Consider the following 23371-nt stretch of genomic DNA (forward strand, 5'->3'; position numbering starts at 1 on the left):
TGGATAGGAAAACCATTCATTCAACAAACAATACAAAGTGTTTACGAGGAGCCCACTCCTGGGCAAGGACCTGGGAATATAAAATTCATAAAGAATGCAGTTCTTGAATGTAGGTAACTCACAGTCCAGAGAAGAAGAGACAAAAGTACAGAGTTGCCTGACCAGGCGGTGGTGCAGCGGATAGAGTGTCAGACTGGGACACGGAGGACCCAGGTTTGAGCCCAAGGTCACTGGCTTGGGGAAGGGATCACTCGTTCTGCTGGAGCCCCGGTCAAGGCACATATGAAAAAGCAATTAATGAACAACTAAGGAGCTGCAACAAAGAACTGATGCTTCTCATCTCTCTTCCTGTCTGTCCCTATCTGTCTCCCTCTCTGTCTCTGTCACAAAAAACAAAAACAAAATACAGAGTCATTTCAAACTCGTGTGCTCTGTGGCCAGGCTGAGAGGGCAGAGGACACAGTGCAGTCCTGCTCAAAGGCTAGGGGGTTAAAGGAAGCATAATGGAGCAGAAGGCAGGATCTAAGCCACAGTTTGAAAATGAGTAGGAATTTTTGAGACAGGCAGGAAAGGGAGCATTCTAGGCAGAGAAAACTGCGTGTGTAACAGCATGGAAACATGAAAGAGTTTCACTGAGAAACTGCAAATAATTTGATAAAGTAGACTACGGGATGGAACATCAAAGAGCTATGTGACAAGGAGAAGCAGGGGACAGAAGAGGTGGCTGTCCTTAGAATCTAGAGGATCTTACCAGCTCTATCCCATTAGGCAATGTGCTTTCCAATGGCCGTGGCACAGTGATGGGCAGGCAGAGCCAGCCCCTTGGGTGGAAGGCCAGAGAGGGTAAGGCTGGCACCAGCAGCGCTCCTCCGGAGACCAGCCCTTGCTACTGAATTGCCTCCTGCTGCCATGGCAACTCTCTGCGGCAGGGCTTTCTGGAGCAAAAGGTGGCAAGCAGATACTAGGTCTGCTGGACACCTCCTGCCGAATTTGGCTGCTCTCCCCTCTAATCAGGGTGGCAGCACGAAAGCAGGGAAGCTAGCGGGCACATCCCTCCGTCGCCTTCTGCTTTTGTGATTCCTGACGCGTGCTTTCCCCAGAGGGGAAATAAACACGGAGTCCGGTCACTTTTCCAATTATTACCTTATATCAATTTACAATTTATAGCCCCTTTCTATGGAGTGTGGTACCATCGGTGAATTATACCAAAAGGGAAAGCATGACGGCCTAGCAGAGGCGTCTGCTATTGCTCAACAGACTGCAGAGAGCTGGGATCTGTACGCCACCCACAGTGGAATCTGGCCAAGAGAAGGCCTCTTCCACCCCATGTGGGCATCAGCTAGACAGTTCCAGTCACCTTTCGGGATGGCGCCCAACTGCCCACGAAGGGCTATGGACAAAGACAGAGCTTGGGGGCAGGCACACTCACATCGTTAAAACCCGAACTAACCCAACCCAGCTAACTGCAACACCTAACCAACAACAACTGGGCAGGCCCTCCACTTTCTGGAACGGAGTTGAGGGGGAAGAGAGGAACAAGTTGAGAGCAGCAAGTTGTCGTTAAAATTGTAACTCTGGACAGTGGCTGAGAGACGTGTACCGCGTTCACAATGCCCCAAGACTGTAGGACAGTCCTGAGGACAGAAGAAAAGGGCTGAGGGGACCTGTGGGAAAGCAGACCCAGGAGGTGGGGGGCTGTGAGGTCCCCCTTTCCCACTGCCTCCCCAGTCCTAATGAGGAAAATGCAAAAAGAATCCTGAGAAAGAGGCAGCAGTTGTTAAAGAAAGCCCTAAGCAGGCACCTCCCCAACCTCCGAAGAAGTAAGTGAACCCCAAACACCACAGTTACCTTCTACCTGGGCATTTCCATAGACCTGGATTGACAGGTAACCGCCAAGAAGGCAAACTTCCATGAGCTTTCCTGGTAAATTCATAGCACTGAGGGCTGAACACAACTTAAAACTGGGGAGGAAACCCAGGGATGAGATTCAGGCACCTCCACTCAAAGAACGTTTGCCCTCTGACCGCACCTCCCAGTGGTCTTTCTGTTCAAGTACTCTGGCACACTGTCACCTCGGGGACCTTGCATTTCTATCTGCCTGGAATGTCCCTTTTCCAGAGAAGCAGCACAGCAATCCTTACAGCAATCCCTCACTTGCTTCAAGTCTTCACTCGAAAGTCACCTTCTCAGTGAGGTCCTCCACAGCCACCCATCTAAAATGCCAACTCTCCCCTCTGACGTGCCTTATCCATCGTTCCTGCTTTATTTGTTTCTCCTCAGCACGTACACTAACACGCTGCATGATTCACTTAATTTATCTATTATCTGTCTCCACAGGCAGAATACCAGCTCCCCAAAGGCAGAGATATTTGACTGTCTAATTCATCACTATATCCCCAGATCCTAAAATAGTGCCTAGGATAAGGAAGAAGCCCCTTTCCTATTTGTTGAGTTAATAAACAGACGGTAACTGTGTAAGATTTTGCCAAATGAGGCAGAGTCAGATGGAAAATGAGGAAGAAGATGTACTAGGTAGAATGAAATACTCTTGTTCACTATCCAACAGAAATTTATCACCATCTCTGCCAGGTGCAGGGCTAAATAAGCAATAGAGATACCACGATAAATAAGACTCACACAAACAGAGGTCTCCCTTCCCAGCATTTACAGTCTGGAGAGTAGAGAGGCAATTAAAAAACGGTGTGTCAATGAAATAGCAGAGAAAAAGAGGACAGCAGAGGATGCATCAAAAGGGCCCCATGAATGGACAGTCGGGATAGGAGTCCAGAAGAAGTTCAATCTAAAGCCGGGACCTAAAAATGAGTACGACTTAGCAAGGTGTGGAGGGATGGAGGTGGGAGTAGGGAGGGAACAGAGCATGTGACAGCTTATAGAGTGAGAGAGTGGCACAACTGAGAAATGGAAAATGTCAGGATGGTTGAGATGGACTGTGATGAAAGACATGGATGGGTGGGCAGGCAAGCTGAAGCCCAGTCATGTGGGGCCTTGTAAATGGTACGAAAGATGTTAGAAAGTCTGGAATTCACTCTAAAGACACTGGGAAGCCACTGAGAGTTCACCAGTCGCAACATGGAGGCTGAATTAAAGGCAAGCAAGAAAGTAAGGAGATTGCTCAGGAGGCTACTGAATTTCTACCGAGAAATGATGACTTGGACTTGAGTGGAATGGGAATAAAAAGGAGATTTCAAAAGCATTTAGGCACAATTTAAAAAGATTTGATGACTAAATTATATGTGCAAGGAAAAGAATAAAGGAAGAATGAGACTGAGCATCTGATTTAGATGAGGGTGGCTAGGCACTCCGGTGTCGACTGTTGTTTTAGTAAGATGGGGGATCAGGAGGAAGAGTAGAGTGTCAAGGGATAAAGACCATGCTCAACTTAAGACAACTTGAGTGTGGGGTGTCTGTGGAGCGCTCAAGTGGACCAAGACAGTTGGATGTAGTGTTCTAGCGTGCAGCAGAGATTTGGGAATATTAACCAAGTCTAACCACACCCTAGGCAGGCATGAGATCATCAAAGCAAGTACATAAACTGAGATTCTTATACTGGGTGAAAGCTGTGACCCTTCTGAAACTGCAAGTAAAATTTTATGTGCAAATTCACATGCATTTTTCTAGATAGACTTCATCCTGTATAGCTTTAAAAAAGATTATCAAGGGCCCTAAAGAGATGAAAACTAAAAGTAAAGTAAGACAAGCAAAGAATCAAAAAGATACTAACATTGCCAAACAAAGGCATGAAACTGGAAATGCATGGGGCAAACATGCTTCTCCTATTTAGCTGTAGCAACTCTGTTCCTTATACATGTACTAGAAAGGAAGGTAGAGATAATTACGGTACCAGAGTGGTAACCAAATGTCAGACATCAAATTGAGTTCCTCATTCTAAAATGAGAGAAGAAAGCAAATTAAAACACCTATCAAAAATATTTCACGGCCCTGGCCGGTTGGCTCAGCGGTGGAGCATCGGCCTAGCGTGCGGAGGACCCGGGTTCGATTTCTGGCCAGGGCACACAGGAGAAGCGTCCATTTGCTTCTCCACCCCTCCGCCGCGCCTTCCTCTCTGTCTCTCTCTTCCCCTCCCGCAGCCAAGGCTCCATTGGAGCTAAGATGGCCCGGGCGCTGGGGATGGCTCTGTGGCCTCTGCCCCAGGCGCTAGAGTGGCTCTGGTCGCAACATGGCGACGCCCAGGATGGGCAGAGCATCGCCCCCTGGTGGGCAGAGCATCGCCCCTGGTGGGCGTGCCGGGTGGATCCCGGTCGGGCGCATGCGGGAGTCTGTCTGACTGTCTCTCCCTATTTCCAGCTTCAGAAAAATGCAAAAAAAAAAAAAAAAATTTCACAAGAGCTACAAGAAAGGAAAAGTTTTCTATTGAATCTAGTGAACTGAAAGAACACCCCTAAATCCACGTTCACTGTCAGTAATACTACGTAGCCAAAGGGGGAGTCTCAAAACCACCTGTTCCAGCATTTACACTGAGAAGTATCTGCTAGACGCCAATAGCCAGAGATTGACTTTTCTTTTTAGTTTAACAACTTTATTGATATATAATTTACATAACATAAAATTGATCTATAAATTGTACAATCCAGTGTTTTGTACAGTTCAAGTCAATGTTTTTTTTTTGTTTGTTTGTTTTTTGGGTTTTTTTTGTATTTTTCTGAAGCTGGAAACCGGGAGAGACAGTCAGACAGACTCCCGCATGCGCCCGACTGGGATCCACCCGGCACGCCCACCAGGGGGCGACACTCTGCCCACCAGGGGGCGATGCTCTGCCCCTCCGGGGCATCGCTATGTTGCGACCAGAGCCACTCTAGCGCCTGAGGCAGAGGCCACAGAGCCATCCCCAGCGCCCGGGCCATCTTTGCTCCAATGGAGCCTTGGCTGCAGGAAGGGAAGAGAGAGACAGAGAGGAAGGAGAGGGGGAGGGGTGGAGAAGCAGATGAGCGCTTCTCCTGTGTGCCCTGGCCGGGAATCGAACCCGGGACTTCTGCACGCCAGGCCGACGCTCTACCACTGAGCCAACTGGCCAGGGCTCAAGTCAATGTTTTTAAGTGTATTTTACTGAATTGTTCATCCATTGCCATAATCTAATTTTAGAACATTTAGTTACCCCAGAAAGAAACCTCCTACCCATTAGCAGTCACCTGCCCCGTTACTCCTTTTCCCTAACTCTCAGCCCCGGGCGACCACTAGTCTACTTCGTCTCTATAGATTTGCATCCTCTGGGCAGTTCATGTTAATGGAATCATATATGCGGTCTTTTGTGAGCAGCTTCCATTATTTAGCATAATGTTTTCAAGGTCCATCCATATGGTAGCACTTATCAGTATTTCATTCCTTTTCATGACGGAATGACATCCCATTGTATGGATGTACCACATTTTGTTTATCCATTCATCGGCTGGTACGCATTTTGTATTGTTCTCCCTTTCTGGCAATTAGGAATAACGGTGCTTGGAACATTTTCATACAAGTCTTTGTATGGACATGTTTTTATTTCTCTCAGGTAGGTATGAACGAGTAAGACTGCTGGGTCATATGGTAATGATATGTTTAACATTTTAAGGAATGGCCAGACTGTTTTCCAGACCAGATGCACCAATTTTATGCTTCCAGCAACAATGTATGAGGAATCCGATTTCCCTACATCCCTGTCAACATTTGTAACTATAGGTCTTTTTATTACAACTCTACTAGTGGTTGTAAATTGGTAACTCGCTGTGGTTTTGCTCTGCATTTTCTTGATGACTAAAGATGTGGAGCATCTTTTTATGTGCCTATTGGTCATTCACCTCTTTGGAGAGAACCTTTTCTTTGGAGAACCCCTGCCCATCATAAATTTCTTTTTAATCTTTGAGAAAGACAGAATAAGGCAAGACAGGTACTAGATAATATCACAGCATTATGAAAAAATTATGTTACAAGAGAAAATAAGGATAAAAATAAAGAAAGAAGAGCACTTAGGAAGTATAAGAGTCAAAGGACTAGAGGAAAAAGAATGGCTCCAATGGGTAAAGAACATGCAAACTGGACAGAGAGAAGGCTATGGTAAGAATGGGGAATTCAATGATTAGTCTGAATTGATTTTAGAGGTGGAGCAAATAAGGGCAATGACAAAGACTAGGCTGTGACCATGGAAGAGTGAATCCTGGAAGCCCCCTGAGAAGAAACTCAAACAGTTCCCAAGGCCAGATCAAAAATCAATGAGACAGAAGATGTGAAAGTGCTTTTGCAAACTACATAAATGCTAAGCTGATTAAAATAGCTGTGTTTGCCCATTTGGGTTAAAAAGGGAAGAAGTTTGATAAGTAACTTTGAAACTTATTTTGGAAGATGACAATAATGAAGATGATTATAATAAATAGCAGTTAACATTGATGGTTCCAGACAATGTGCTAAGGAATATGTATCACTTATCATAATAATCTTCCAAAACGCTGCAGCAAGTAGGCACAACTATTATTCTCATGTCACAAATGAAGATCTATATGGGCCAAATATGTTATTGTGGTTTTCTCCAGTGTGAATGGTCATTGGTTATCTACTGGATATACCCTTATAGATATATCCTTAAATACATGAAAAAGCTTACCATCATATTATAGAAAAACCACAAATACTATTCCCATTGTATTGCTTTTGTCTTTGTATCAGAGAATCAAACTTTTTGACCAAACACACCCACCTTAGTACTACTTTTTCCTCTTTATTGCTTCAACAATGTACAAATGATCTCTTCTCCACAATAAAGCTAAATACGTTATAATGTTTGCTTTGCAATATTTAACTCATCTGAAATTTATTTTGCATGGTATGAGATTAAAATAGATCTGAATGGAGTTTTCTTCATATTATCATTCAACAATGTTTTTTATTAAACACCGACTGCTTTCAGTTTTTATTTTACTTTATTACTCGTATATTAAACCACTATTAGTTTATTTCTGATACTTCTATTTTGTTTCCATCATTGTAGTTAATCGACATTCAGGTAGCCCTGTTAATAATATACTTTGGAATAGGTTTCGGTCTCAAATGGCAAAATTCCATTTGTTCCCCTCTAGGCTACACAACCATTAATTAGACAATGACAACTATAGATACATAACCCTACTCAGACAATGAGTAACCCTTCATCCCTATATGTTTTGTTTGGCCAGTACAGTAATTGACAATTATTTAAAAACCAGAAGATCAATAGGTGTTATGGTCTGAATCATGCCCCCCTCCAAATTCATATGTTGAATTATAACTTCCAAAGATGGTGACATTAGAAGCCTTTGAGAGGTGATTTGGCCATGACTGCGGAGCCCTTGTGAATGGGACTAGTAAAAGAGAAGTTCTAGTAAGATACCTATCCCCTTCCACCATGTGAGGAACCAGCGAGAAGGTGCCAACTTGAACCAGAAAGAGGACTCTCATGAGACTGTAAACATGGCTGGTGCCTTATTCTTGCACTCTCCACCTCCAGAACTAAGAGAAATACATTTCTGTTGTTTATAAACCACCAACTCTGTGATGTTTTGTAACAGCCGCCCAAAAGTCCTAAGACTTTTGGGGGTCATGTGTACCCCTACTCCTTCTGCCAATAGCTTTCTTCTAACCTCTCTTGAAAAATTAGCATCAGCAGGCCCACCAACCGACATGCCAAAAATCAGCTAGAACTGAGAAGCAGCTATCTCCTTTGATGGGGCACATACATATAAAACTCAAAGTGCCCAACATTTGTCTATTTCCAGCCCGTGTGATTCACAGTGTCTGCCTGGTGGCCTTTGGATTTGCAACCTCTGGTGAAACCTGCAGCTTCCCTTTCTACCATCAAAGCCAGAAAGTTCACAGGTAATTTGGTGTTCAACTTCAGTACCTACACTTAGCCTAGACTTCTGGTCTAATCTCTTCTCTGCTTCCTGGCATGGCTCCTGATCTTTTATCCCCATTTAACTGTCTTACAACAACTGCACCTAATTCTAATCCTCTCAAATTATTCAGTGAACAAGAATAATTTTTTAAAAGGTTTCCCTCCTGAAGTTCTTGTCTGCTCCTTTGCTCTGTGATTTATACTATCAATCAAGTCCAATTTAACATCCTATTTAATGATTTATGCTTTTTGTGTTCTAGCTAAGAACTTACTGATATATCCCAAAATCTCAAAGATATTTTTCTATTTTCTTCTAGAAATTTTTTATTAAACACCGACTGCTTTCAGTTTTTATTTTACTTTATTACTCGTATATTAAACCACTATTAGTTTATTTCTGATACTTCTATTTTGTTTCCATCATTGTAGTTAATCGACATTCAGGTAGCCCTGTTAATAATATACTTTGGAATAGGTTTCGGTCCTAGGATCCTATTGTGATCCTAGCTGGTATAGTATTAAAGCCATAAATTAACTTTGTTAGTATTGTCATCTTTATTATATTAAGACTACTCAGCAAGGAGTAGATTATGTATCTTGTACATTTGTTGTCCTTTCTATTAAAATATTATCATTCTCTGTATTTGACCCCATATCTTGTTAGATTTTATTTTTTAATAAAACAGGTATTATCTTTTTCATTATATTTTGCCTACTGATAAAATAAATGACTGAATTCAGTTAGTCTTATGTTTTATCACCCATTTAAGCATCTCATTTCAAGGTAATGTTTTTGTTTAATCTCCCAAACGCACAGGTTATAGTCCTTTGTAATTGGTTAATAGAATTATTTTTCTCTCTCCTGACCTACACACATTCCACTTATCTCTTTTATATGATTTGTTGCAACTAGTTATTTAAAACAATGTTATAAAAATGTAATATCCTTATTGTGTTTAATTTTGGATAGACTGTTTTTGCCATGACTAGAAATTCCATCAGCTTTCTTTCATGCCCTCAGACTTAGAATCTCTTTTGACACAAGTGTCAAGGCAATCCAATGGGGAAGATAATCTTTTCAATAGAAGATGATGGAAGACTGGATTTTTGTACGGAAAAAAGATAAACCTTGACCTCTTCACACCCTATGCAGACCTGAAACCAAAATGGATCATAGACATAAACATAAAGAGCTAAATAAAAAATTTCTAGAAGAAAATAGAAAAATATCTTTGAGATTTTGGGATAGATCAGTAAGTTCTTAGCTAGAACACAAAAAGCATAAATCATTAAAAAGACACATTTTTGTGCATATGGTTTTAAATGTATCTAATGGATAAATTAGATTTCATTGAAATTAAAAAACTTGGCTCTGGTTAGTTGGTTCAGCAGTAGAGTGTTGGCCGGCATGTGGAAGTACTGGGTTCGATTCCTGGTCAGGGCACCAGGAGAAGTGACCATTTGCTTCTCCACCCCTCCCCCACCCTGTTCTCTCTCTTTCTCACTCTTTTTCTGCCTCATTCCCTCCTAAAGCCACAGCTCAAACAGTTTGAGCAAATTGTCCCCAGGTGCTGAGGATGCACCATGGCCTCTCCTTTGGCACTAAAAAAAATGGCTCAGTTGCTGAGCAACAGAGCAATGGTCTCAGAAGGGCAGAGCATTGCCCCATAGGGGGCTTGCCTAGTAGATATCGGTTGGGGCACATGTGGGAGTCTGTCTCTGCCTCTCCACCTCTCACTTGGAAGGAAGGGAGGAAGGGAAATTTAAAAACTTCCATGTCAAAAGATACAATTAAGAAAATGAAAAGGTGTCTGACCAGGCAATGGCAGAGTGGATAGTGTTGGCCTGGGATGCTGAGGACCCATTTTGAAATCCCAAGATCACTGGTTTGAGCCCAAAGGTCACTAGCTTGAAGCCCAAAGTCGCTGGCTTGAGTCCAAGGTCACACTGGCTTGAGCAAGGGGTCACTGGCTCTGCTGTAGCCCCTCAGTCAAGGCACATAGGAGAAAGTAATCAATTAACAACTAAGGTGTCACAACAAAGAGTTGATGCTTCTCACCTCTCTCCCTTCCTGCCTGTCTGTCCCTGCCTGTCTCTCTCTCTCTCTTGCTTAAAAAAAAAAAAGAAAAGAAAGTGAAAAGACAAACATAGATTAGACAAATATTTGGAAAACATATACCTGTCCAAGGTCTTGCATCCAGAATATAGGAAAACTCCTATAACTTTTTAAAAACAAATGCTAATTTGTTTTTAAAAAGTAAAAAATATCTGAATAAATACTTCCCAAAGGAAGATATCTGGATGGTCAAGCACTTAAAAGATGTTCCACATTACTGGTCACTAGAAACACGCAATGTAAAACCACAATGATATATACCACTATCCATACACTAGAGCAGTTAAAATGAAAAAGACTGACAATACCAAGTGCTAGTGGGGAGTTGAAGCAACTCGAACTCTCCCACTTTCCTAGAGGTGGTGCAAAATGGTGTCGCCACTTTGGAAAACAGTTTGGCAATTTCTTAGATGGTTAAACACACTCTCACCATAAGACTCAGCAATCCCAATCCTAGGTATTCACCTAAAGGTAACGAAATAAACATTCATTCAACACCATATACACAATTTTTCAAAGCTGTGTTATTCATAATAAAAAAAATAATTGTTTTAAATGTGGAAATAATCCAACTAATGGTGAACAGATAAACAAAATGTGAAACACCCACAATGGAATACTACTCAGGTATTAAAAAAAGAACAAACTACTGACATATTGAACAACATGGATGAATCTCAACAAAATGATTATGCTATGCTTAAAAACCACCCAGATGTAAAACCACCATACACTATATGACTCCATGTAATGAAATTCTAGAAAAGGCAAAACTACTCTGACAGAAAGCAGATCAGTAGTTGCTTGGGGACAGAACTGAGCAAAAACTCACTACTCCGGGGCAAGAGATAATATTTTAAGGGCAACAGAGAGTACATGATTGTATACAGTTACCAAAACTCAAACTGTACACTTAACATGGATAAATTATTATATGTGAATTATAATTTAAGAAAACTGTTAAAATAAAATACTTTAAGTTTCATCTAAAAAATATAATTTAGCCTGACCTGTGTTGGCACAGCAGATAGAGTGTTGACCTGTAATGCTGAGCTCACAGGTTTGAAACTCCGGGCTTGCCCGGTCAAGGAGCATATGAGAAGCTGCTACTACTATGAGTTGATGTTTCCTGCTCTCCCATCCTCCTATCTCAAAAATCAATAAATAAAATCTTAAAAATAATAAAAAATAAAAAAAACACATACTTTATAAAATCCAACTTAATCTAAGGAGCCCCAATGTGTAGTAAAGAGTTTCACTTACTCAGAAAGAGGTCTGTGCTTCTAGGGGTTTCATCTCTAAGCCTTCCAGGAGTCTTTATTTGCCTGGGGCATTGGGTCATGGCCAAGAACCTTACAATGTGATTAAGGATAAGGGCAGGCCACACAAGATAGAACTTAGGGTACAGGTTGACCAATATAAGAAAGATCAGCAATGTCATGAAGACTGGGAGTTTTGAATCAATCGGTATCAGCTTGACAAGAGGAGCTTGGAGACTGAATAAGCCAGTAGAGACTGAATAAGCCAATACTGTATAACCCTGAGTAATGGAGCCCCAACAAAACCTCAAAAAACGGAGGTTTCGGTGAGCTTACCAGTTGGCAGTACACCATGTGTATTGTCACACATCAATGCCAGGAAGATACATGCCCTGGCTCTCAGGGGAAAAAAACAGCGGAAGCTCTGCCCTGTGTACTTCTTCCATTGACTGATTGTAATCTGTAGCCTTTCCCAGGAATAAGCCCTAACTGCGAGTATAATAATTTCCATTAGTTCTGAGAGGCTTTCTGGCAAATTATCAAATCTATGTGTTGTCTTGTGGACCCCTGAACTTGCAGCTGGTGTCAGAAGTGAGAGTGTGCATGTGGACTGCACGTGCTCTAACTTCTCAGTTGCCCTCAACTCTCATATCTAGATAAACAGAAATACTATAGGTGGCCAACCGGTGACTATAATAATCCATAGTTGAAATAGTTAATAATTATCTAAATCTATGAGCTTATTTACAGTGACAAAACCTTTTTAGAATCTGTACAGCTGCCTGGTTAACCTCAAACCAAATCAAGTAGTAAGACTCTGTATTGAGCACAGGTGAGCAGCTGTTTCACTTAGATTCGGCACAAAGAAAAACCAATCATTCCATCCTTGTCTTGGTAAATTACATAAATGTCATCTAATTGTTAAGTATCTTTTTATTCCCCTATTTAGAATCTGCAAATCATTTCGACTTTGAACTCCTGCATTTTCTAAGGTATGCAGTTGGATCCCTTGTTTCAAACGGCTAGCAGTATTATCCTAGCAAGTAGTATTCTAGAGGTAGAATTATAATTGTGACACAGATGTTACCCTTGTAAAGACGTTAAAAAAATTTAGGCTAAATAGTGGTGTGGTTACAAAATGAAAAAAATGTTTTCCAAATATCCTTCCAGAAATTCACCTTCTAAAAATATAGCTGTCATTTTTATAGCTTCTAACATTTGCCATGAAAGAAAAATCAAAGTTTAAGAAAAAGTGCACAAGAAATTTCCATTTAGACATCACAAATGTTACTGTTTCCAAATACTCATAAATTTGTGGGAAAATGAGTCCACAAATGCAAGTTCAAGTGACTCTCTACCGAGGCTGGTCGTTCACATGTTGAGCCAAAGTAGGAGAGGCAGGTTCATGTTGGAATCACAGTTATTTGACAGGAGGCAGAGGGGACAGTGCTTTTCCTCAAAGCAGAGCCAAATTAATCAAAGGCTTAGAGAATCCCCATTTGTTCAGACTTACCCTTGAGTGTGGGAATATGCAAGTGATCTACTGGGCTGCTGCTGTGAAGGGTACCCCAAACACTCTGTAAAACTCAAGCATTAGCACAGTGGAGAAATGTACCACCTCTACTCTCCTAAGTCTCTACAACTCCACAAGACAGTCCAAAGCTCCTTCCTGTTTGTGCCTGTTTTCACTCAGCTTCAGCATGGCCTACAGAATTCCAACCTGTAGACTCAGCCCATGCTGTTTTTCAGCCAACAAGAATCAAGCTTGGCATTCTAATCCAAATCACATTACCACTAGAAGTGGACTCTCGGAGCCACTGCGCAAGAATCAACAGGACTGTTCATGTGCGCCCTCCTTCCAGAAACATACTTTATTTGATTGTCCCCTGCTAGAATGCAAGTTCTTCTCTGAACCCCCACCTAATTGGGACTCTTTAAAACCCTACTTGGCCCTGGCCGGTTGGCTCAGTGGTAGAGCGTCGGCCTGGCTTGCAGGAGTCCCGGGTTCGATTCCCAGTCAGGGCACACAGGAGAGGTGCCAATCTGCTTCTCCATCCCTCCCCCTCTCCTTCCTCTCTGTCTCTTTCTTCTCCCGCAGCCAAGGCTCCACTGGAGCAAGGTTTGCCCAGGCGCTGAGGATGGCTCTGTGGCCTCTGCCTCAGCGCTAGAGTGGCTCTGATTGCGGCAGAGCGACGCCCCAAGATGGGCAGAGCATCGCCCCCTGGTGGGCATGCCGGGTGGATCCCGGTCGGGTGCATGCGGTAGTCTGTCTGACTGCCTCCCCGTTTCCAGGTTCGGAAAAACAAAAACAAAAACAAAAACAAAAAACCCTACTTAAAATGACTCTGTCCTTGAATCTCCAGTCTTTGGCTGAGAGATTCTTCAACCCACATGGGCAATTTAGAACAAAGAGGCTACAATGAAGAAGAGGAGATCAGAGATATTAAACATAAGAAGGATCTGACCTACTGCCATTAAAGAAAAAGAACTATGACACACAGAATACGGCTACAGAATATATAGGCCACATCTAGAAGCTGAGAACAATCCCTAACTGATAGTCGGCAAGAAAATGGGACCTCAGTCCTACAGCCACATGGGAACTGAATTTTGCCAACAGCCTAAATAAGTTTGGAAGAAGATTTATTTCCCAGAGCCTCTAGTAGGCAAGTCAGCCCTAACAACACTTCAATTTCAGCCCTCTGAAATCTGGAGGAGGGAATCAGCTGGGCTGCACTGTGCATCGACCTCTGACTTACAGTACTCTGATGTTTAAAGCAGTGGTCCCCAACCCCCGGGCCACGATCTGGTATCGGTCCATGGGCCATTTGGTACTGGTCCGCAGAGAAAGAATAAATAACTTGCATTATTTTCGTTTTATTTATATTTAAGTCTGAATGATGTTTTATTTTTAAAAACTGACAAAAACTGACCAGATTCCCTCTGTTACATCCATCTAAGACTCACTCTTGACACTTGTCTTGGTCACGTGATACATTTATCCATTCCACCCTAAAGGTGGGTCTGTGAAAATATTTTCTGACATTAAACCGGTCCATGGCCCAAAAAAGGTTGGGGACCACTGTTTGAAGCCACTTAGTTTGTGGCAATTTGTTACATACAGCAGCAGTAGAAACTAATACTATGGTTGTCCCAATGCTACCACCAATCTGCCTTATTTTCCTTTCCCCATCATCTTGCTTTTGGGAAGCCAGGAAATTAGAAACACCAGCTTTCAAGAAACAACACTTTTACAGGACATCCCACATTGCATTGTCAGTTTTATCTGTATATTTTGTCTTCCTTACTTGACTGCAATCACTTCAAGGACATTGACTCTGAGTGCCTTTTGTTCTTTTTTTTTTCATTATTCAATAAGATATATTGATTGTAGGAAACTTAAAAAAATGAGTATAAAAGAAAACTAAAACCATCTATAATCCATAATTCAATAGTTAACCACATTGTTAAGTTTTTATGTCATTCTATACTTTTATATGCACATGTACATTTATAGATATGTAAATAAGAATCATACAATATACTGCTTCTTAGCCTATCTGCTATTAATAATGTTATATGGCTATTCCATGTCAGTAGACATAATTCCATACCACCATTTTTGCTGTGCCATGGTACCTCAGACTGGGCCAGGTCCTCCTCTTAGTACCTCTCTCATGCCTTTATACCTCTTCCTTCATAACACTTCTGTCAGCTGTAATATCGTGATTGCTAGTGACTTTATTAAGTTCTGTTTTGCCATAGGTTATAATTTCCATAAGATAAAAGAGTATGCCTATTTTGCTCAACTGCATAATCTCCAGTGCCTAACCCAAAGAAGATGGCCAAGAAATATAATTCATGAATGATTTTTTTTTTTTTTTAATTTTATTGATTGATTTTACAGAGAGAGGAGGGGAGAGAACAAGAAGCATCAAGTCCTAGTTGCTTCACTTTAGTCGTTCATTGATTGCTTGTTGTATGTGCCTTGACCGGGCAAGCCCAGGGTTTTGAACCAGCGATCTCAGCATTCCAAGTCAATGCTTCATCCACCATGCCACCACAGGTCAGGCTCATGAATGATTTTAACCAAACCTCTTTTTTCAGCCATTTAGATTATCTACTATTTTATTATGCTGAACAGAGGTCTCTAGCACACAGCAGATTTTCAATAAATGTCTGCTGAGGAATAAAAATATAGTAATAAACAGAATTTTCAGGAATGGGTCAAGATAGTCATTTAGTAAAGAGTACTTTGATTTATCATCTGGAGGAAAAGAAATAAGTCTTAGTCACATAAACACGAAAAACCATATTACTTACTAAAAGGATCCTCAAAGTAAATATTTTAGCAAATTTTACCTATACTTTCTAGTTCTTGTTCTTTTTCAAACAGGGACAGGTATGCATGGTCAACAAGATTTGAAAACTCTCTAAAATGTCTTCAAAAGAGGTGTGTTTTACATATTAATGAAAGAAAAATGTTCTTCCTAAAACAGATGATTATATTGAATGGGATAGGCCCAGAAAGTTTGACAGTTTTTTCATCAGTAATTTAAATAGTGAACATATTCTCCATATTGGTATATCACATCAACCCCCTAAATAAACCTTTATAAAAGTTCATAAACTAATTAGCAATCATGGGGTAAACTGAACCAGACACTAAACCTACAGAGCTCTGAGCTCTAGAGAAAGTAATTAGTGCCACTATGTCCTACTCTATATTCTTGTAGCAATTATTCAAATAGTTTCCCAAAACAGTAATTTGAAAGAATATGTGCACCCCTATGTTCACTGCAGTGTTATTCACAGTAACCAAAATATGAAAGCAACCCAAGTGCCTATCAATAGATGAGAGGGTAAAAAAGCTGTGGTACATCTATACAGTGGAATATTGCTCAGCCATAAAAAAGAATGAAATCTTACCTCTTGTGACAGCAGGGATGGACCTAGAGGGTATTATGCTAGTGAAATAAGTCAGTCAGAGAAAGACAAATATCATGTGGCTTCACTTATATGTGGAATCTAAGGAACAAAAACGAGCAAATAGAATTGAAACAGACTCTTAAGACACAGAAAACAGGCTGATGGTTACCAGAAGGGAGGTAGCTTGGGGAACTTGGGGAAAAAGATGAAGGGATTACGATGAAGTACAAATTGATAGTAACAAAATAACCACGGGGATGTAAAGTAGAGCATAGAGAATGTAGTCAATAATATTGTAATCACTACAGATGGTGCCAGGTGGGCACTGGAAATATTAGGGGGTGGGGGGGGGGAACGCTGTGTAAAGTATAAGATTGTCTAACCACTATGCTGTACATCTGAACCTAATACAAAATAATACTGAATGTAAACTGTAACTGAAAAATAATATATTTTAAAAAATTAACTTAAAGAGTTTCTTTAAAATAAGACTATTGTCTACTAAACAATTATCTTTCAAAAAGTGACAGTATCAGTTTAAGCTTACATGTTTTCCAATAAGTGTTTTCAAATTTAAATACATATAATAAAAATATCCAAATGTAAAATGAGAATAATACATTTCATCATTAAAATTCATATTCTTTATCTGACAGAGAAAGAAACAAAGATTGCCTTTAAACTATTCAAAGCCTCCACAGATTAATATATTAATTTACATAACCTGCCCCTTCTTCTTTGCATGTTCTACCAAAAGTTTCCTTCACCTTTAAATGTTGGGAGGGAGAGGACCCCAAAGTGACCACAATGGGATAGCGCCTCACCATGTAGCTCCCCAGAGACCTGGGTCCGCAGTGCGAAGAGCACCAGACTGGGCTTGGAGAGCAGAGTACCAGGCCTGAAACGGCATCACTCATGTGCTCCGGACCCCATTGTCTTCACGTGTAAGATGAAGGGGCTCGGTGATCTCGAGGGCCCTTCCAGCACAAACAGTCTAAGCTATGGATTTCTGGGAAATGAGACGGTTAAAGAAACGAGGTAAAACTCACACTTTGATTTCCCCTAGATACTCTGCTAAAGGTTATGAAGGAAACAGAAAATGTCTCAAGTAAAATATCCCCCACAGATAATACTCATGCATGCCATCAACCTCTTTGGACTAGAACTTCCTGTTAACACCGTTTATCTGAAATCTGAGAGGTATTTAGGATCATAGAGCCTTTACCAGTGATTGGAATTCTAACTGGATTCCTCAGTGGAAAGGCAAAAAAATATAGAAGAAAGTTAGATCTGTACAAAAAAAGAGATATCTTTAGAACCTCTACAGAAAAATCAATATTGATAAGTGAGACACAATGGGAAAAATTTTTTAGAGTATCCTCCACTCGTCGTCTCCCCAGGGACCAACAGAGCCAGATGCTTTGCCCCAGCATAGTCCCATGTCTCCTAATTCAGGTATCGTAGAACTACAAGCACTTCTGCCTTATCCAAATCAATATAGAAGATAGAGGGGTCTTCCTCTCTGGCAACAATTACTATAATCATCATCATCAACTGTCCAAAAATTGACACATACACTTTAAGTCTAGCTTTATGGTTTGGAAAATTGTAGGCAATCTAGCATGTGGCAGAAGAGATGTTTTTGGAACTGTCAATCAGAGTTCAACATATATTATTACCACCCTACTCCCCAGAACCAAAAATACTGTCTGGAAGCCATACTCATGTCCTATAGTCCCATCACCACCAATCACCACTGCTCAGCTACAAAACAAGTCATTTTCTTCTCTGGGCCTCAGCTGGCACTCAGATACTTGATGGGATGTTTTCAGGAGGCTACACGTTAGGTAATCTTAAAGGTCCCTTTCATCTCTGGAACTTTATGGTTTTAAGATAAATGAGCTTTTCTAAGTTCAACCAGCCTTACAGTCTCATTTAAAGCACTGTTTCTATGCAGAAAAGTTTTATACATTTCAAGCAACCGACTTAAACATCAATTTTGGGAACATAATCTATGAAGATGTGCACTTCCTGTTTCTCACAAAATGCCATCTGCCATTTTCCTACATAACCTTATTACTATAGTACATCAATTATCAGGTCAAAAATATTATTTGGAGAAAAAGAGCACATTAAAATTAAAATGATAAGAAAACAAAATACTGCTTTTACTACTAATAGGATTCTTAATAGTCATTCTGGTATCTTAAATTGTCTGGTTAGAACAGGTCAAAGGCCTCTCCTGACTTTCCTCCTTCCTATTTTATTGCAATTCAAAAAGCCCTTAAGTAGTAACTTTTGGGTGCTCAAACCTGGAAGTTATATAAAACAAGGTGTTCCAGGGAGACAGAGCTGGGGCAGTGTGGCAGACAGACTCTAAAATTTCCTATGTCCTAGAATTTATGCCCTTGTGTATTCACTCAACTTGACTTTGGGTGGGACCTATGACTTGCTTCTAAACAACAGGAAATGGCAAAGGCGACAGGATAGCGTTTTCATAAATACATTATAGAAGTCTGTAACTGTCCTCTTGCTGGCAACCTCTCTGTAGATGCTCTCCCAGGCTGCCTTTGAAGCAAGCCACCGTATGAAGAGGTCTATGCCGTCTGGGAAGGCCCACACAGCATGCACTGAGGGTGCCCTCCCGCTGACAGCCCGGCCAGAGTTATGGCTCTCAGCCCCAACAATCCGCAAGGACTGTGCTGCCAACAGCTGTGGGCTTGAAAGGGGCACTTTCCCAGTCCAGCCCAGCCCTGGCTAACACGTGGACCGCAGCGTGGGGGAGGCTCTGAAGCAGGAGATCCCATTAAGCCATATCCAGACCCCTGACCCACATAAACTGTGAGAGAGCCCATGCAGCTACATTTATTTTTAAGCCACTAAGTTTATGGTAATGATAATTACAGTAATACAGGTAGAAATATAGGCTATAATTAGAGAACCACGTAGAGGCAACAGAAAAACACGTGTGAAATAGGAAAGTGCAGGTAATAAAAGAAAGATCATTATGGGATAAAGTTAATTTTGAAATATTTCATAAAGAGGCTAGTTATGAGACCTACCTACGTCTTTCAAGAATTCAGTGGCAGAGAGGTAGAGGACACAACACACAGGTAGGCTCAACTGAGTATCAATACCACCACACTGAGGACCAGTGAGAGAAGGATGAAGAAATAGCACGGGTCTGAATCAGGGGAAGCCTGGAACGGCAGGAGCTGAGTGGGCTCGGTTTTGATAGTACAGGCAATGATACTAAAAGAAAGGCTCTTGAACAGGGAAACGACAATAAAGGGATTTAAAGAACTTAATCTTATCACAGTATAAAGGAGAGAGAGGATTAGAAGTAAGACCAAGAATAGATATGCTAGCACAACAGTCTTCATGAGAGGCCAACCAACACAAGGGGAGAAAAGCTCACGCTCATGAATAATCAAAGACAAACAAATTAAAACTCTAAACCACCATTTTTTGGTTGGTCAAATTAGTAGAGAATAAAAGACTAGTAATACGAGCAAAGATAAAGCAATCTCAGACACTGTTGGTGGGAATGTAAATGGAACAGCTTTTATGGAAAGCCATTCAACAAAATGCATTAATAATCTTAAAATATTCATATCTTCAGACTCGGTAATTCACTTTTTAGTACATATTCTAAAAAGGAAATAGATTTATTTACCCATTCCACAAACATTTAATTGAGTGTTTGCTATGTTCTAGGTCAGGCATGGCCAACATACGGCCCGCAGGCAGAATCCAGCCCCCGTAATGAGTTTATGCGGCCCGCGATTAACTTTTTAATATTCTCCACTACTTTAAAATCTCAGCTACTCAGAAGCGGAGGTGTCTTTGATTATTGGAAATCAAGATATTTAAGAAGATAGTGATACGTGGAAAATAATTCCATGTGTGACTAATCTAGGGTTAACTTCCAATAATTGGTCCAATGGATTCGTGATACTTCTTTATTTTTTAAAAATATTCCATTATAAAGATTTACAACTTTTGTACTCGTCTGTACTCGATGTGAACTGTTTGACATTTAGTGGCGATGTGAAACCCACATTCTTTTAGGCGGAGTTTGCCAGTGCACACCCAAGGTCAAATAATTCGTTATTTTTGTGGTCAAGTGTGCTGAATCAAGTGGCATTGTAGCATAGACAATAGCTGCAGTTGATAACTGAAAACGTGTCTAGGCTGTTTGTAAAACGAAATAATTGTTTTATTTGCAATATAACCCCTTCAAGCTCATTCTATTAATTAAATATTGTTTCGATTGATTGTGATAGTTTGGATATTTATATGGTATGTAATTATATTTGTATTAAAATATATTTTGATTAAAATAATGTATATTAAAATTTTTTTCACTCACATTTATTCATAAAAAATTACATAATAAAATTTTGTTTACTTAAATTGTTTTTTTGTTTTGTTTTGTTTTTTTACAGAGACAGTCAGAGGGAGGGTCAGATAGGGACAGACAGACAGGAACGGAGAGAGATGAGAAGCATCAATCATCAGTTTTTTGTTGTGACACCTTAGTTGTTCATTGATTGCTTTCTCATATGTGCCTTGACCGCGGGCCTTCAGCAGACCGAGTAACCCCTCGCTCGAGCCAGCGACCTTGGGTCCAAGCTGATGAGCTTTGCTCAAACCAGATGAGCCCGCGCTCAAGCTGGTGACCTCGGGGTCTCAAATCTGGGTCCTCTGCATCCTAATCCAATGCTCTATCCACTGCGCCACCATCTGGTCAGGCAAACAAATTGTTTTTGTATTTAACATTTTTTTAATTTTAATATTTCGTCTGGCTTGTGAAAAAAGTTTTCTTTCTAATCTGGTCCAGGGGCAAAAACTGTTGGCCATGCCTGTTTTAGGTACTGAAGGGATAGTAACAAAACAGACCTCAGCTCTGTTCTCGTGGAACTCAGAGAGACAAACATTCAGCAAATAATCACAAAATAAATGTATAATTACACATATTACAGGACACAATGAGAGAGTATTTAAATTGTGAGATCAAAAAAGACTTCTTTGGAAGTATTAGTTACACTGAAAACTGAAGGATAAATAGAATTTAGCCATAGAAAGAATGTGAGAAAATTTTTTTCTAATAGAGAAAACAATATTCATGAAGGCAAGAAAGAGCTACTATATTCAAGATTTTAGAGGATTCATTCATGAACTTATTCAAAAAATATGTACGGAGATCCTAGTAAGTACTAGGTACTGGGGCTGAGGATGAGGGATAAGAGAAAGTGATCAAGGTCAAGCTGAAGTTATAGCAGACAAAAACAGTGTAAAAAAATTCGATAGCTATGGAAGAGACTGGTACTTATAATAAATGATATATGAGGAAATGAGTGAAAAAGGAGAAAACCAATGCATTTAGCCAGGCAAAAAAAGAAGATAGGGTTAAGATAATAAACAAAGATTTTCTGCCTCTTTTCAAATCCAAACAGACTTACCTGAGAAGCATATGTTCAAAATGTACCATTCTTTTTTTTTTAATTGCCATTTATAGATAGAAATACTTAGATGTGTCAGCACTAAAATGAGGCAAGTAGAAATTAAAAATAAATTTTAAACATGTATATATGATTCAGGGCATCTCTGTACTATTTCCTCTACAACTATCCATGAATGGCTCTTGACTATGCTAAGCACTCAGAAAAAACTAACCACTTTTCCGGAATAATAGCTGACTCTCTTTGTAAGAGGTCAAAATGTACAAAGAATAATCTGAGGATTTGAAATTAAAAATTGACCACATAAACCCCTATTAGGTTAAGTGTGAAGAGTGACATTTACACAAACCCATGGTGAGAATGTGCCTGGAGTCACCAGCAAGTTATAAAGGGAGCCATAAAAATAATTAGAACCTCCTGCGAGCAGCAGACCTGAGGGAGCAGGGCCCTTTTCCTCCTATCTCCTCAATTATCTAAATGGCAACAGTTGATGTTTGGTGCCTGTCAGCAGCGTGAAAGAGTAAAACAACATTTGGCAGCACGGACAGGAGCTACACACACAAAAAGATATGTGGAATTCTTCACCTTTCTGTAACTTCTAGATGAGCCTAAAATTATCTCAAAATAAAAAAAAAAGTAAAAGCAAAACATATGGGTCGTCTTGCTATAAGAAATAATGCAAGGCCTAAGATTTGCGATAATTTCACGAGGCAACTGAAAAGGATAAATGAAAAACAATTCTTTACCCTCTCAGAGTCCAATTTTCTCTTCTCCTGCCAAGGGACGCAGGTGCGCTCAAGAGAAGAGCTCAAGGTCTGCGCTGGATATTCCACGGCCCATGAGACTCTGAAAAGCCAGGTCAGTATCGCTGAGCTTCCGCTACTCCGCCTCACAGAGTGCTGTTGACTACGGTGTGCTACACAAATATTCTGTACTATTACTTCACATTTTATTTATTTGAACTTTATTTTTCCTTCATTAAATGGAGGGCTATTGCTGAAACATGATTAACTATTTGTATTTTTTTTTTTACGTTTGTGAAATTACCAAATTAAACTTTAAACTTCCCAGTAGGGACCCAGATTTAACCAACAGATTTCTCTAATAATAAATAACAGTTATGACATCCCGGAAAATGTTTCATAATAGAAATACAGTCTAAAAAATGTTTTTATCTATTAAAGCCTTTTCCATAAAGTTCATTAATTGAATTGGTTAACCTGTTACCTTAAAATCAGTTTGGTTAATTCTGAAGCCCTGTCTTTATTAGACCTGTCTAATAAAGCTTGATGGGGGCATAAATATATAATTTAAGCAAATATACGATTTCATACATAAAATGATTGATAAAGTCTGCTTTCCCCAGAGACATTAAAAATGAAATAATAGCTCCTTTGAAGAAGAAAAAAAAAAAAGGCAATTAAGTCAGGAATTTCACGAAATCCAAAAGATAAACCTTGAGAACCCCAAACAAATTTCGACATCTAACAAAGCAAATGCGTCCTCTATAAAGCTGGATTGATGTGTACTTATAAATTATGCATTCTAAAATGTTTCATTATAACTTTAATGTTTCAAAATCCATTATCATCCCTCTATCTCCCCATCAAGTATAATCATAGGAAGAAAATTGTCATGCTATTTTCTGGGTTAAAACTTAGTGTATAGCCTAAGCTAATGCAAAACAAAGTACAAGATCAACCCTCTCAAATCAAGCCTT

At 40.2% G+C, this 23371-nt stretch overlaps 1 protein-coding gene across 3 annotated transcripts in view; it reads right to left on the reverse strand.

Moving 5' to 3' along the window:
- Positions 1–23371, reverse strand: part of SLC44A1 (solute carrier family 44 member 1) — a 200036-nt gene that overhangs the window by 109322 nt on the left and 67343 nt on the right. The window lies entirely within an intron of this gene.

Source organism: Saccopteryx bilineata, chromosome 2 (genome assembly GCF_036850765.1).
Source record: "Saccopteryx bilineata isolate mSacBil1 chromosome 2, mSacBil1_pri_phased_curated, whole genome shotgun sequence".
NCBI lineage: Eukaryota > Metazoa > Chordata > Mammalia > Chiroptera > Emballonuridae > Saccopteryx > Saccopteryx bilineata.